This window comes from Bacillus rossius, unplaced genomic scaffold (genome assembly GCF_032445375.1).
Source record: "Bacillus rossius redtenbacheri isolate Brsri unplaced genomic scaffold, Brsri_v3 Brsri_v3_scf747, whole genome shotgun sequence".
NCBI classification, from domain to species: domain Eukaryota; kingdom Metazoa; phylum Arthropoda; class Insecta; order Phasmatodea; family Bacillidae; genus Bacillus; species Bacillus rossius.
Window position 1 is genome coordinate 1,642 of NW_026962972.1, and position 13,359 is coordinate 15,000.

The following is a 13,359-nucleotide window of genomic DNA, read 5'->3' on the forward strand; positions in this document are numbered from 1 at the left end:
CTCCGCGTCTACCCATGGGGAGCGGGCAGCCAGAAAATTCTGGCGGCGACCGAGGCCTCCGCGGCCGAGGAAAAGGTCATTGGTAATATTACATGTTAAATTAACATGTGTATTAACACATGCTGGGAGAAGCAGGCATTCTGGACTTTGAAAAATTTCGAGCAGGGGCCGGAGAAATTCTCCCGGCGACCGAGGCCTCCGCGGCCGGGAGAACTCTCGGCGCTCGGGCTCCGCGTCTACCCTTGGGGAGCGGGCAGCCAGAAAATTCTGGCGGCGACCGAGGCCTCCGCGGCCGAGGAAATGGTCCTTGGTGATTTTACATGTTAAATTAACATGTGTATTAACACAGGCTGGGAGAAGCAGGCATTCTGGACTTTGGAAAATTTCGAGCAGGGGCCGGAGAAAATCTCCCGGCGACCGAGGCCTCTGCGGCCGGGAGAACTCTCGGCGCTCGGGCTCCGGGTGTACCCGCGGCAAGGCCCATTTTGTGTTATATAGGGGGTAGTGGTGTCCCGAGGGGGAAAAAATTAACATGTTAAATACTGCTTCCAGGCAATAGGAAAATGTCTCGGCGACGGAACACACCACTACCCGGCGAATTCCCGCCCCTCGGACTCCGTGCGCCAGCTAGTAAGAGCGAATCGGGACTTGGAAAAAATTTTATCGGGGAGCCAGAAAATTCTCCCGGCGATCAAGGCAATCACCGCCGGGAGAATTTTTTCTAGCTAACCGATTGAAATTTTCAAAGTACCAATTGCCTCGAAAACAACCACGAACGTAAAACAACCACGAACGGAAAACAACCACGAACGACAACAACCACGAACGACAACAACCACGAACGACAACAACCACGAACGGAAAACAACCCCGAACGACAACAACCACGAACGCACAACAACCACGAATGAAAACAACCACGAACAGTAAACAACCACGAACGAAAACAACCACGAACGAAAACCACCTCGTTCGTGGTTGTTCGCCTTGTGGGGCGAATCGGGACATCATGCAAATAGCTGGAGACATTCTCCCGGCGATCGAGGCCTCGGCGCCCGGGAAAAATGCCCGCGCTCGGGCGTTGTGGGCACCCATTGCATGGCCCATTTTGGGTTATATAGGGGGTAGTGGTGTCCCGAGGGGGAAAAAATTAACATGTTAAATACTGCTCCCAGGCAATTGTAAAATGTCTCGGCGACGGAAGGCACCACTACCCGGCATATTTCCGCCCCTCGGACTCCGTGCGCCAGCCTGTAATAGCGAATCGGGACTTAGAAAAAATTCGAGCAGAGAGCCAGAAAATTCTCCCGGCGATGGAGGCCTCCGCGGCCGAGGAAATTGTCATTGGTGATTTTGCATGTTAAATTAACATGTGTATTAACACAGGCTTGGAGAAGCAAGCCTGCGGGACTCTGCAATACATTGAGCGGGGAGCCAGAAAATTCTGGCGGCGACCGAGGCCTCCGCGGCCGGGAGAACTCTCGGCGCTCGGGCTCCGCGTCTACACATGGGGAGCGGGCAGCCAGAAAATTCTGGCGGCGACCGAGGCCTCCGCGGCCGAGGAAATGGTCCTTGGTGATTTTACATGTTAAATTAACATGTGTATTAACACAGGCTGGGAGAAGCAAGCCTGCGGGTCGCTGCAATATATTGAGCGGGGAGCCAGAAATTTCTGGCGGCGATCGAGGCCTCCGCGGCCGGGGAAATAATCCTCGGTAATTTTACATGTTAAATTAACATGTGTATTAACACAGGCTTGGAGAAGCAAGCCTGCGGGTCTCTGCAATACATTGAGCGGGGAGCCAGAAATTTCTGGCGGCGACCGAGGCCTCTGCGGCCGGGATAATAATCCTTGGTAATTTTACATGTTAAATTAACATGTGTATTAACACAGGCTGGGAGAACTAGGCATTCTGGACTTTGAAAAATTTCGAGCAGGGGCCAGAGAAATTCTCCCGGCGACAGAGGCCTCCGCGGCCGGGAGAAATCTCGGCGCTCGGGCAGCGCGTCTACCCATGGGGAGCGGGCAGCCAGAAAATTCTGGCGGCGACCGAGGCCTCCGCGGACGAGGAAAAGGTCATTGGTAATATTACATGTTAAATTAACATGTGTATTAACACATGCTGGGAGAAGCAGGCATTCTGGACTTTGAAAAATTTCGAGCAGGGGCCGGAGAAATTCTCCCGGCGACCGAGGCCTCCGCGGCCGGGAGAACTCTCGGCGCTCGGGCTCCGCGTCTACCAATGGGGAGCGGGCAGCCAGAAAATTCTGGCGGCGACCGAGGCCTCCGCGGCCGAGGAAATGGTCCTTGTTGATTTTACATGTTAAATTAACATGTGTATTAACACAGGCTGGGAGAAGCAAGCCTGCGGGACTCTGCAATACATTGAGCGGGGAGCCAGAAAATTCTGGCGGCGACCGAGGCCTCCGCGGCCGAGGAAATGGTCCTCAATGATTTTACATGTTAAATTAACATGTGTATTAACACAGGCTGGGAGAAGCAAGCCTGCGGGACTCTGCAATACATTGAGCGGGGAGCCAGAAAATTCTGGCGGCGACCGAGGCCTCCGCGGCCGGGGAAATAATCCTCGGTAATTTTACATGTTAAATTAACATGTGTATTAACACAGGCTGGGAGAAGCAGGCATTCTGGACTTTGAAAAATTTCGAGCAGGGGCCGGAGAAATTCTCCCGGCGACCGAGGCCTCCGCGGCCGGGAGAACTTCGGCGCTCGGGCTCCGCGTGTACACGCCGCAAGGCCCATTTTGGGTTATATAGGGGGTAGTGGTGTCTCTGGAGGGAAAAAATACACGGTAAATATTGCAGCCAGAGCCTATGGCAATCTGTTGGCGACCGAGGCCTCCACACCCCGGCAAATTTTCGGCTCTCGGACTGTGTGTATTCCACTGGAGACAGGCCTGCGGGACTCTGTAATATATTGAGCCGGGAGCCAGAAAATTCTGGCGGCGACCGAAGCCTCCGCGGCCGGGGAAATAATCCTCGGTAATTTTACATGTTAAATTAACATGTGTATTAACACAGGCTGGGAGAAGCAAGCCTGCGGGTCGCTGCAATATATTGAGCGGGGAGCCAGAAAATTCTGGCGGCGACCGAGGCCTCCGCGGCCGGGGAAATAATCCTCGGTAATTTTACATGTTAAATTAACATGTGTATTAACACAGGCTTGGAGAAGCAAGCCTGCGGGACTCTGCAATACATTGAGCGGGGAGCCAGAAAATTCTGGCGGCGACCGCGGCCTCTGCGGCCAGGGAAATAATCCTCGGTAATTTTACATGTTAAATAACCATGTGTATTAACACAGGCTGGGAGAAGCAAGCATGCGGGACTCTGCAATATATTGAGCAGGGAGCCAGAAAATTCTGGCTGCGACCGAGGCCTCTGCGGCCGAGGAAATGGTCATTGGTAATTTTACATGTTAAATTAACATGTGTTTTAACACAGGCTGGGAGATGCAGGCATTCTGGACTTAGAAAAATTTCGAGCAGGGGCCCGAGAAATTCTCCCGGCGACCGAGGCCTCCGCGGCCGGGAGAACTCTCGAAAACCACCTCGTTCGTGGTTGTTTGCCGTGCGGGGCGAATCGGGAAATCTAGCAAATAGCTGAAGACATTCTCCCGGCGATGGAGGCCTCGGCGGCCGGGAAAAACGCCCGCGCTCGGGCGTTGCGCGCCCCCTTGGCAAGGCCCATTTTGGGTTATATAGGGGGTAGTGGTGTCCCGAGGGGAAAAAATTAACATGTTAAATACTGCTCCCAGGCAATTGTAAAATGTCTCGGCGACGGAAGGCACCACTACCCGGCATATTTACGCCCCTCGGACTCCGTGCGCCAGCCTGTAATAGCGAATCGGGACTTAGAAAAAAAATTCGAGCAGGGAGCCAGAACATTTTCCCGGCGATCGAGGCCTCCGCGGCCGAGGAATTTGTCATTGGTGATTTTGCATGTTAAATTAACATGTGTATTAACACAGGCTTGGAGAAGCAAGCCTGCGGGACTCTGCAATACATTGAGCGGGCAGCCAGAAAATTCTGGCGGCGACCGAGGCCTCCGCGGCCGGGGAAATAATCCTCTGTAATTTTACATGTTAAATTAACATGTGTATTAACACAGGCTTGGAGAAGCAAGCCTGCGGGACGCTGCAATACATTGAGCGGGGAGCCAGAAATTTCTGGCGGCGACCGAGGCCTCTGCGGCCGGGATAATAATCCTTGGTAATTTTACATGTTAAATTAACATGTGTATTAACACAGGCTGGGAGAACTAGGCATTCTAGACTTTGAAAAATTTCGAGCAGGGGCCGGAGAAATTCTCCCGGCGACCGAGGCCTCCGCGGCCGGGAGAACTCTCGGCGCTCGGGCTCCGCGTCTACCCATGGGGAGCGGGAAGCCAGAAAATTCTGGCGGCGACCGAGGCCTCCGCGGCCGAGGAAATGGTCCTTGGTGATTTTACATGTTAAATTAACATGTGTATTAACACAGGCTGGGAAAAGCAAGCCTGCGGGACTCTGCAATATATTGAGCGGGGAGCCAGAAAATTCTGGCGGCGACCGAGGCCTCCACGGCCGGGGAAATAATCCTCGGTAATTTAACATGTTAAATTAACATGTGTATTAACACAGGCTTGGAGAAGCATGCCTGCGGGACTCTGCAATACATTGAGCGGGGAGCCAGAAAATTCTGGCGGCGACCGAGGCCTCTGCGGCCGAGGAAATGGTCATTGGTAATTTTACATGTTAAATTAACATGTGTATTAACACAGGCTGGGAAAAGCAAGCCTGCGGGACTCTGCAATATATTGAGCGGGGAGCCAGAAAATTCTGGCGGCGACCGAGGCCTCCACGGCCGGGGAAATAATCCTCGGTAATTTAACATGTTAAATTAACATGTGTATTAACACAGGCTGGGAGAAGCAGGCATTCTGGACTTTGAAAAATTTCGAGCAGGGGCCGGAGAAATTCTCCCGGCGACCGAGGCCTCCGCGGCCGGGAGAACACTCGGCGCTCGGGCTCCGCGTGTACCCGCGGCAAGGCCCATGTTGGGTTATATAGGGGGTAGTGGTGTCCCGAGGGGGAAAAAATTAACATGTTAAATACAGCTTCCAGGCAATAGAAAAATGTCTCGGCGACGGAAGGCACCACTACCCGGCGAATTCCCGCCCCTCTGACTCCGTGCGCCAGCCTGTAATAGCGAATCGGGACTTAGAAAAAATTCGAGCAGGGAGCCAGACAATTCTGTCGGCGACCGAGGCCTCCGTGGCCGGGGAAATAATCCTCGGTAATTTTACATGTTAAATTAACATGTGTATTAACACAGGCTTGGAGAACCAAGCCTGCGGGACTCTGCAATACATTGAGCGGGGAGCCAGAAAATTCTGGCGGCGACCGAGGCCTCCGCGGCCGGGGAAATAATCCTCGGTAATTTTACATGTTAAATTAACATGTGTATTAACACAGGCTTGGAGAACCAAGCCTGCGGGACTCTGCAATACATTGAGAGGTGAGCCAGAAAATTCTGGCGGCGACCGAGGCCTCCGCGGCCGAGGAAATGGTCCTCGGTGATTTTACATGTTAAATTAACATGTGTATTAACACAGGCTGGGAGAAGCAAGCCTGCGGGACTCTGCAATATATTGAGCGGGGAGCCAGAAAATTCTGGCGGCGACCGAGGCCTCCACGGCCGGGGAAATAATCCTCGATAATTTAACATGTTAAATTAACATGTGTATTAACACAGGCTGGGAGAAGCAGGCATTCTGGACTTTGAAAAATTTCGAGCAGGGGCCGGAGAAATTCTCCCGGCGACCGAGGCCTCCGCGGCCGGGAGAACTTCGGCGCTCGGGCTCTGCGTGTACCCACCGCAAGGCCTATTTTGGGTTTTATAGGGGGTAGTGGTGTCTCTGGAGGGAAAAAATACACGGTAAATATTGCAGCCAGAGCCTATGGCAATCTGTTGGCGACCGAGGCCTCCACACCCCGGCAAATTTTCGGCTCTCGGACTGTGTGTATTCCACTGGAGACAGGCCTGCGGGACTCTGTAATATATTGAGCCGGGAGCCAGAAAATTCTGGCGGCGACCGAGGCCTCCGCGGCCGAGGAAAAGGTCATTGGTAAAATTACATGTTAAATTAACATGTGTATTAACACAGGCTGGGAGAAGCAGGCATTCTGGACTTAGAAAAATTTCGAGCAGGGGCCCGAGAAATTCTCTCCGGCTACGAGGCCTCCGCGGCCGGGAGAACTCTCGGCGCTCGGGCTCCGCGTCTACACATGGGGAGCGGGCAGCCAGAAAATTCTGGCGGCGACCGAGGCCTCCGCGGCCGAGGAAATGGTCCTTGGTGATTTTACATGTTAAATTAACATGTGTATTAACACAGGCTGGGAGAAGCAAGCCTGCGGGTCGCTGCAATATATTGAGCGGGGAGCCAGAAATTTCTGGCGGCGACCGAGGCCTCCGCGGCCGGGGAAATAATCCTCGGTAATTTTACATGTTAAATTAACATGTGTATTAACACAGGCTTGGAGAAGCAAGCATGCGGGACTCTGCAATATATTGAGCAGGGAGCCAGAAAATTCTGGCTGCGACCGAGGCCTCTGCGGCCGAGGAAATGGTCATTGGTAATTTTACATGTTAAATTAACATGTGTTTTAACACAGGCTGGGAGATGCAGGCATTCTGGACTTAGAAAAATTTCGAGCAGGGGCCAGGGAAATTCTCCCTGCGACCGAGGCCTCCGCGGCCGGGAGAACTCTCGAAAACCACCTCGTTCGTGGTTGTTTGTCGTGCGGGGCGAATCGGGAAATCTAGCAAATAGCTGAAGACATTCTCCCGGCGATGGAGGTCTCGGCGGCCGGGAAAAACGCCCGCGCTCGGGCGTTGCGCGCCCCCTTGGCAAGGCCCATTTTGCGTTATATAGGGGGTAGTGGTGTCACGAGGGGAAAAAATTAACATGTTAAATACTGCTCCCAGGCAATTGTAAAATGTCTCGGCGACGGAAGGCACCACTACCCGGCATATTTACGCCCCTCGGACTCCGTGCGCCAGCCTGTAATAGCGAATCGGGACTTAGAAAAAAAATTCGAGCAGGGAGCCAGAACATTTTCCCGGCGATCGAGGCCTCCGCGGCCGAGGAATTTGTCATTGGTGATTTTGCATGTTAAATTAACATGTGTATTAACACAGGCTTGGAGAAGCAAGCCTGCGGGACTCTGCAATACATTGAGCGGGCAGCCAGAAAATTCTGGCGGCGACCGAGGCCTCCGCGGCCGGGGAAATAATCCTCTGTAATTTTACATGTTAAATTAACATGTGTATTAACACAGGCTTGGAGAAGCAAGCCTGCGGGACTCTGCAATACATTGAGCGGGGAGCCAGAAATTTCTGGCGGCGACCGAGGCCTCTGCGGCCGGGATAATAATCCTTGGTAATTTTACATGTTAAATTAACATGTGTATTAACACAGGCTGGGAGAACTAGGCATTCTGGACTTTGAAAAATTTCGAGCAGGGGCCGGAGAAATTCTCCCGGCGACCGAGGCCTCCGCGGCCGGGAGAACTCTCGGCGCTCGGGCTCCGCGTCTACCCATGGGGAGCGGGCAGCCAGAAAATTCTGGCGGCGACCGAGGCCTCCGCGGCCGAGGAAAAGGTCATTGGTAATATTACATGTTAAATTAACATGTGTATTAACACATGCTGGGAGAAGCAGGCATTCTGGACTTTGAAAAATTTCGAGCAGGGGCCGGAGAAATTCTCCCGGCGACCGAGGCCTCCGCGGCCGGGAGAACTCTCGGCGCTTGGGCAGCGCGTCTACCCATGGGGAGCGGGCAGCCAGAAAATTCTGGCGGTGACCGAGGCCTCCGCGGCCGAGGAAATGGTCCTTGGTGATTTTACATGTTAAATTAACATGTGTATTAACACAGGCTGGGAGAAGCAGGCATTCTGGACTTAGAAAAATTTCGAGCAGGGGCCGTTGAAATTCTCCCGGCGACCGAGGCCTCCGCGGCCGGGAGAACTCTCGGCGCTCGGGCTCCGCGTGTACACGCGTCAAGGCCCATTTTGGGTTATATAGGGTGTAGTGGTGTCTCTGGAGGGAAAAAATACACGGTAAATATTGCAGCCAGAGCCTATGGCAATCTGTTGGCGACCGAGGCCTCCACACCCCGGCAAATTTTCGGCTCTCGGACTGTGTGTATTCCACTGGAGACAGGCCTGCGGGACTGTGCAGTATATTGAGCGGGGAGCCAGGAAAATCTCCCGGCGACCGAGGCCTCCGCGGCCGAGGAAATGGTAATTGGTGGTTTTGCATGTAAAATTAACATGTGTATTAACACAAGCTGGGATGAGAGGAATTTGGCGGCGACCGAGGCCTCCTCACCCCGGCAAAATATCAGCTACCGGGCTCTGCATATTCCTACAGAAGCAGGCCTGCAGGACTCTGCAATATATTGAGCGGGAACCAGAAAATTCTGGCGGCGACCGAGGCCTCCGCGGCCGAGGAAAATTGTCATTGGTGGTTTGCATGTAAAATTAACATGTGTATTAACACAAGTGCATGACCAGAGGAATTTGGCGGCGACCGGGGCCTCCACACCCCGGCAAAATATCAGCTACCGGGCTCTGCTTATTCACATTCAAGCAGGCATTAGGGACTCTGAAAAGTTTCGGGCGGGGAGCCAGAAAATTCTCCCGGCCACAGAGCCCTCCCTCCCGAGAGTCTGTGTAAATGCCTGTTATACAGGCCCCATGAATTCCAGCCTTATAGGTTATTTTAAGTCTCCGTTCGTGGTTGTTCGTAAACAACTGCGATTCGGGATTTTGACCTATTTCCTATGATCATGTTCCCGGAAGTTAGCCAGCCTCTTTCAGTCAAAATCTCATATTTTGGGTACCTTTGTGAACCCATCGATAGGCCCATTTTGGGTATATTAGGGGGACATGCAATCGGGAAAAATTGGAATTATTTGCAATATGGAAAGAATATGTACATAAATGAAAAGGGAGTCCCCCCGAGTTTTCTCGCCCTATATATATTGCAAAAATATCCAATTAATTATTGTGGAACCTGTAGCACCTTTCTATGAAGCAGAATTAACATTACAGAACGGTTTGAATGCTACCACCTCAGTTTCTCTACAATGCATTGGATTTCAAAGAGGTGAATTACTGTGGATGGTACTGTTGTATGGCTAACAAATCGTCTGGGAAACAATGCAGAATTAAATTAAGAAGGTTGTATGTTTTCTGTTACATGGTGGAGGTGCCCTCTAGTACACAGTAAAATGTTTTGTGGACTGCAGCTCCTTGAGGAATTAATTCAGTATGGGTCTTGTAGTGGTCTGAAAGTGGATGAAGTGGTGAAGCGGACATGCTACCTCAAAATGCTTGATTGATTCATGCCCAGTTCCCCCAAGAAGCGGTACATTGAAAAAATTGATTTACTTTGTGGATGATACTAGCAAATACTATCCGCTGGGGGAAGTAAGCAGAAATTTGGTGGTCGTATGTTTGTTACATGGTAGAGGTGCTTTCTAGTACACAATGAAATGCTTGGTGTACCGCTGCTCCTTGAAGAATTAATTCCATATGGGTCTAGCCGTGGTCTTAACTGTGAACACGAAGAACTATCTAAAGTGGCCTATCTGTCTGAACTGCAATACACAAGCTGCGAGCCAATGCTATACCTTTCTCAGGTAACGAGCTCTTGTGCGGCGATTCGATTGGATGCGAAATGGTGGGGAACGCGTGTCCGGTCGTCTTAACCAAGTAATGGTTCCCCTCTGTTAACAATGAAATGTTTGATGGATCGCAGCTCCCTGAGAGACAAGTTTCAAAGGGGTTAGTCGCGGTCTTCAATCCTGGCCAAGGTGCAGTCACCATCTATAAGAGATACCTGCTTTACTGAAGGGTAGCAAGAGTTCCCTTGCCCGCATGTTGCTCCGTGGGGGTATATCAGTATAAAGGTAGAAGAAGCCATGATCGGAGCTTCGGTGGATGAGATTGGCGGAGAAGACATGTTCTTGTCTATCTGGTAGATCAGGGGGGTGGCAGCTGATCCGGAGAAAGCAAGCGGACTCCCGATGTTCCGTCGACTCCCAATGTACACTTGAAACATGCACATTTGGGTGGCGAGGGGGCGTTGTGGCCATCCGAAAACATGTCTTCATCTCTCTTATTGGTGGACCGCTGCTCCTTGAAGAATTAATTCCATATGGGTCTAGTCTTGGTGATAACTGTGAACACTAAGAACTATCTAAAGTGGCCTATCTGTCTGAACTGCAATACACTAGCTGCGAGCCAATGCTATACCTTTCTTAGGTAACGAGCTCTTGTGCGGCAATTCGATTGGATGCGAAATGGTGGGGAACGCGTGTCCTATCGTCTTAACCAAGTAATGGTTAATGGTTCCCCTCTGTTAACAATGAAATGTTTGATGGATCGCAGCTCCCTGAGAGACAAGTTTCAAAGGGGTTAGTCGCGGTCTTCAATCCTGGCCAAGGTGCAGTCACCATCTATAAGAGATACCTGCTTTACTGAAGGGTAGCAAGAGTTCCCTTGCCCGCATGTTGCTCCGTGGGGGTATATCAGTATAAAGGTAGAAGAAGCCATGATCGGAGCTTCGGTGGATGAGATTGGTGGAGAAGACATGTTCTTGTCTATCTGGTAGATCAGGGGGGTGGCAGCTGATCCGGAGAAAGCAAGCGGACTCCCGATGTTCCGTCGACTCCCAATGTACACTTAAAACATGCACATTTGGGTGGCGAGGGGGCGTTGTGGCCATCCGAAAACATGTCTTCATCTCTCTTATTGGTGGACCGCTGCTCCTTGAAGAATTAAATCCATATGGGTCTAGTCTTGGTGATAACTGTGAACACTAAGAACTATCTAAAGTGGCCTATCTGTCTGAACTGCAATACACTAGCTGCGAGCCAATGCTATACCTTTCTCAGGTAACGAGCTCTTGTGCGGCAATTCGATTGGATGCGAAATGGTGGGGGAACGCGTGTCCTATCGTCTTAACCAAGTAATGGTTCCCCTCTGTTAACAATGAAATGTTTGATGGATCGCAGCTCCCTGAGAGACAAGTTTCAAAGGGGTTAGTCGCGGTCTTCAGCCCTGGCCAAAGGTGTTTAGAAATGAATACTTTTCGGACCAGTGGGCAAATTAGTTCACAGCGAGCCCACGGGCCAACGGTCTGCTCCCGCAGTGGGCCGCGCCCGAATGTGGGCACCGATCATATAATTTGAAATCCACTCGCCAAGTACCATGCGAGTTTCTAAGAGCGCGATATATTCGCCAGTGAAAGCCTTGGAAGTTTGGCCTCGCCTACTCCCTAGGAAAATTAATTAGAGATGGAAGGAAAGACTTTGCAATTGCAAAGCGGGTGTCGATATTGGGAAGTCGCCCCCGTACTTGTTGATACAGAAGGAAAAAAAAATGTACATCATAAGATTCGGACCCGGTGCTCTGCGGACCCGGGAGGTTCCTCCGAACGAAAAAAAAAGCTGCTAGCAGCTCCCTGGTTGATCCTGCCAGTAGTCATATGCTTGTCTCAAAGATTAAGCCATGCATGTCTAAGTGCAAGCCAAAATAAGGTGAAACCGCGAATGGCTCATTAAATCAGTTATGGTTCCTTAGATCGTACCACATGACTTGGATAACTGTGGTAATTCTAGAGCTAATACATGCTGAACTGAGTCCCGACCAGAAATGGGAGGGATGCTTTTATTAGATCAAAACCAATCGGCGTGGCTCGTCTGCGTCCGTTTGCTTTGGTGACTCTGGATAACTTTGTGCTGATCGCACGGTCTCCGTACCGCGACGCATCTTTCAAATGTCTGCCTTATCAACTGTCGATGGTAGGTTCTGCGCCTACCATGGTTGTAACGGGTAACGGGGAATCAGGGTTCGATTCCGGAGAGGGAGCCTGAGAAACGGCTACCACATCCAAGGAAGGCAGCAGGCGCGCAAATTACCCACTCCCGGCACGGGGAGGTAGTGACGAAAAATAACGATACGGGACTCATCCGAGGCCCCGTAATCGGAATGAGAACACTTTAAACCCTTTAACGAGTATCCATTGGAGGGCAAGTCTGGTGCCAGCAGCCGCGGTAATTCCAGCTCCAATAGCGTATATTAAAAGTTGTTGCGGTTAAAAAGCTCGTAGTTGGACTTGTGTCCCACGCTGTCGGTTCACCGTTCGTCGGTGTCTAACTGGCATGCCCGTGCGGACGTCCTGCCGGTGGATGCGGTCGGCCGCGGCAAGCCCCTTCCCTCGGGCGTTCGCCCCTCCTCTCGTAACCTCTTCGCGGAGGCCGGGTTGGATGCGGGTGTTTCGTCCCGGGGTGCATGCTTGGGCCCCGCGCGTCGGCGGTCCGATGCAATCCTACCGCGGTGCTCTTCACCGAGTGTCGAGGTGGGCCGGCACGTTTACTTTGAACAAATTAGAGTGCTCAAAGCAGGCAGTGTTTCGCCTGAATATTGTGTGCATGGAATAATGGAATAGGACCTCGGTTCTATTTTGTTGGTTTTCGGAACCCGAGGTAATGATTAACAGGGACAAACGGGGGCATTCGTATTGCGACGTTAGAGGTGAAATTCTTGGATCGTCGCAAGACGAACCTAAGCGAAAGCATTTGCCATGTGTGTTTTCATTAATCAAGAACGAAAGTTAGAGGTTCGAAGGCGATCAGATACCGCCCTAGTTCTAACCATAAACGATGCCAGCTAGCGATCCGCCGAAGTTCCTCCGATGACTCGGCGGGCAGCTTCCGGGAAACCAAAGCTTTTGGGTTCCGGGGGAAGTATGGTTGCAAAGCTGAAACTTAAAGGAATTGACGGAAGGGCACCACCAGGAGTGGAGCCTGCGGCTTAATTTGACTCAACACGGGAAACCTCACCAGGCCCGGACACCGGAAGGATTGACAGATTGAGAGCTCTTCTTGATTCGGTGGGTGGTGGTGCATGGCCGTTCTTAGTTGGTGGAGCGATTTGTCTGGTTAATTCCGATAACGAACGAGACTCTGGCCTGCTAACTAGTCGCTTCCGGTATCCCTTCGTGCTACCGGCGACAAATGATCTTCTTAGAGGGACAGGCGGCTTCTAGCCGCACGAGATTGAGCAATAACAGGTCTGTGATGCCCTTAGATGTTCTGGGCCGCACGCGCGCTACACTGAAGGAATCAGCGTGTCCTCCTAGCCCGAAAGGGCCGGGTAACCCGTTGAACCTCCTTCGTGCTAGGGATTGGGGCTTGCAATTGTACCCCATGAACGAGGAATTCCCAGTAAGCGCGAGTCATAAGCTCGCGTTGATTACGTCCCTGCCCTTTGTACACACCGCCCGTCGCTAC

The 13,359-nt window shown here is 51.7% G+C and overlaps 1 non-coding gene across 1 annotated transcript in view; it reads left to right on the top strand.

Annotated features, from left to right (window-relative positions):
* Positions 1-11,525: 11,525 nt before the first annotated feature.
* The window catches only part of LOC134545469 (small subunit ribosomal RNA), a 1,988-nt gene continuing 154 nt past the window's right edge, over positions 11,526-13,359 (top strand). The window contains exon 1 of the ribosomal RNA XR_010078563.1: positions 11,526-13,359. This exon is cut by the window's right edge and continues 154 nt beyond it. This is a non-coding gene — a ribosomal RNA (small subunit ribosomal RNA).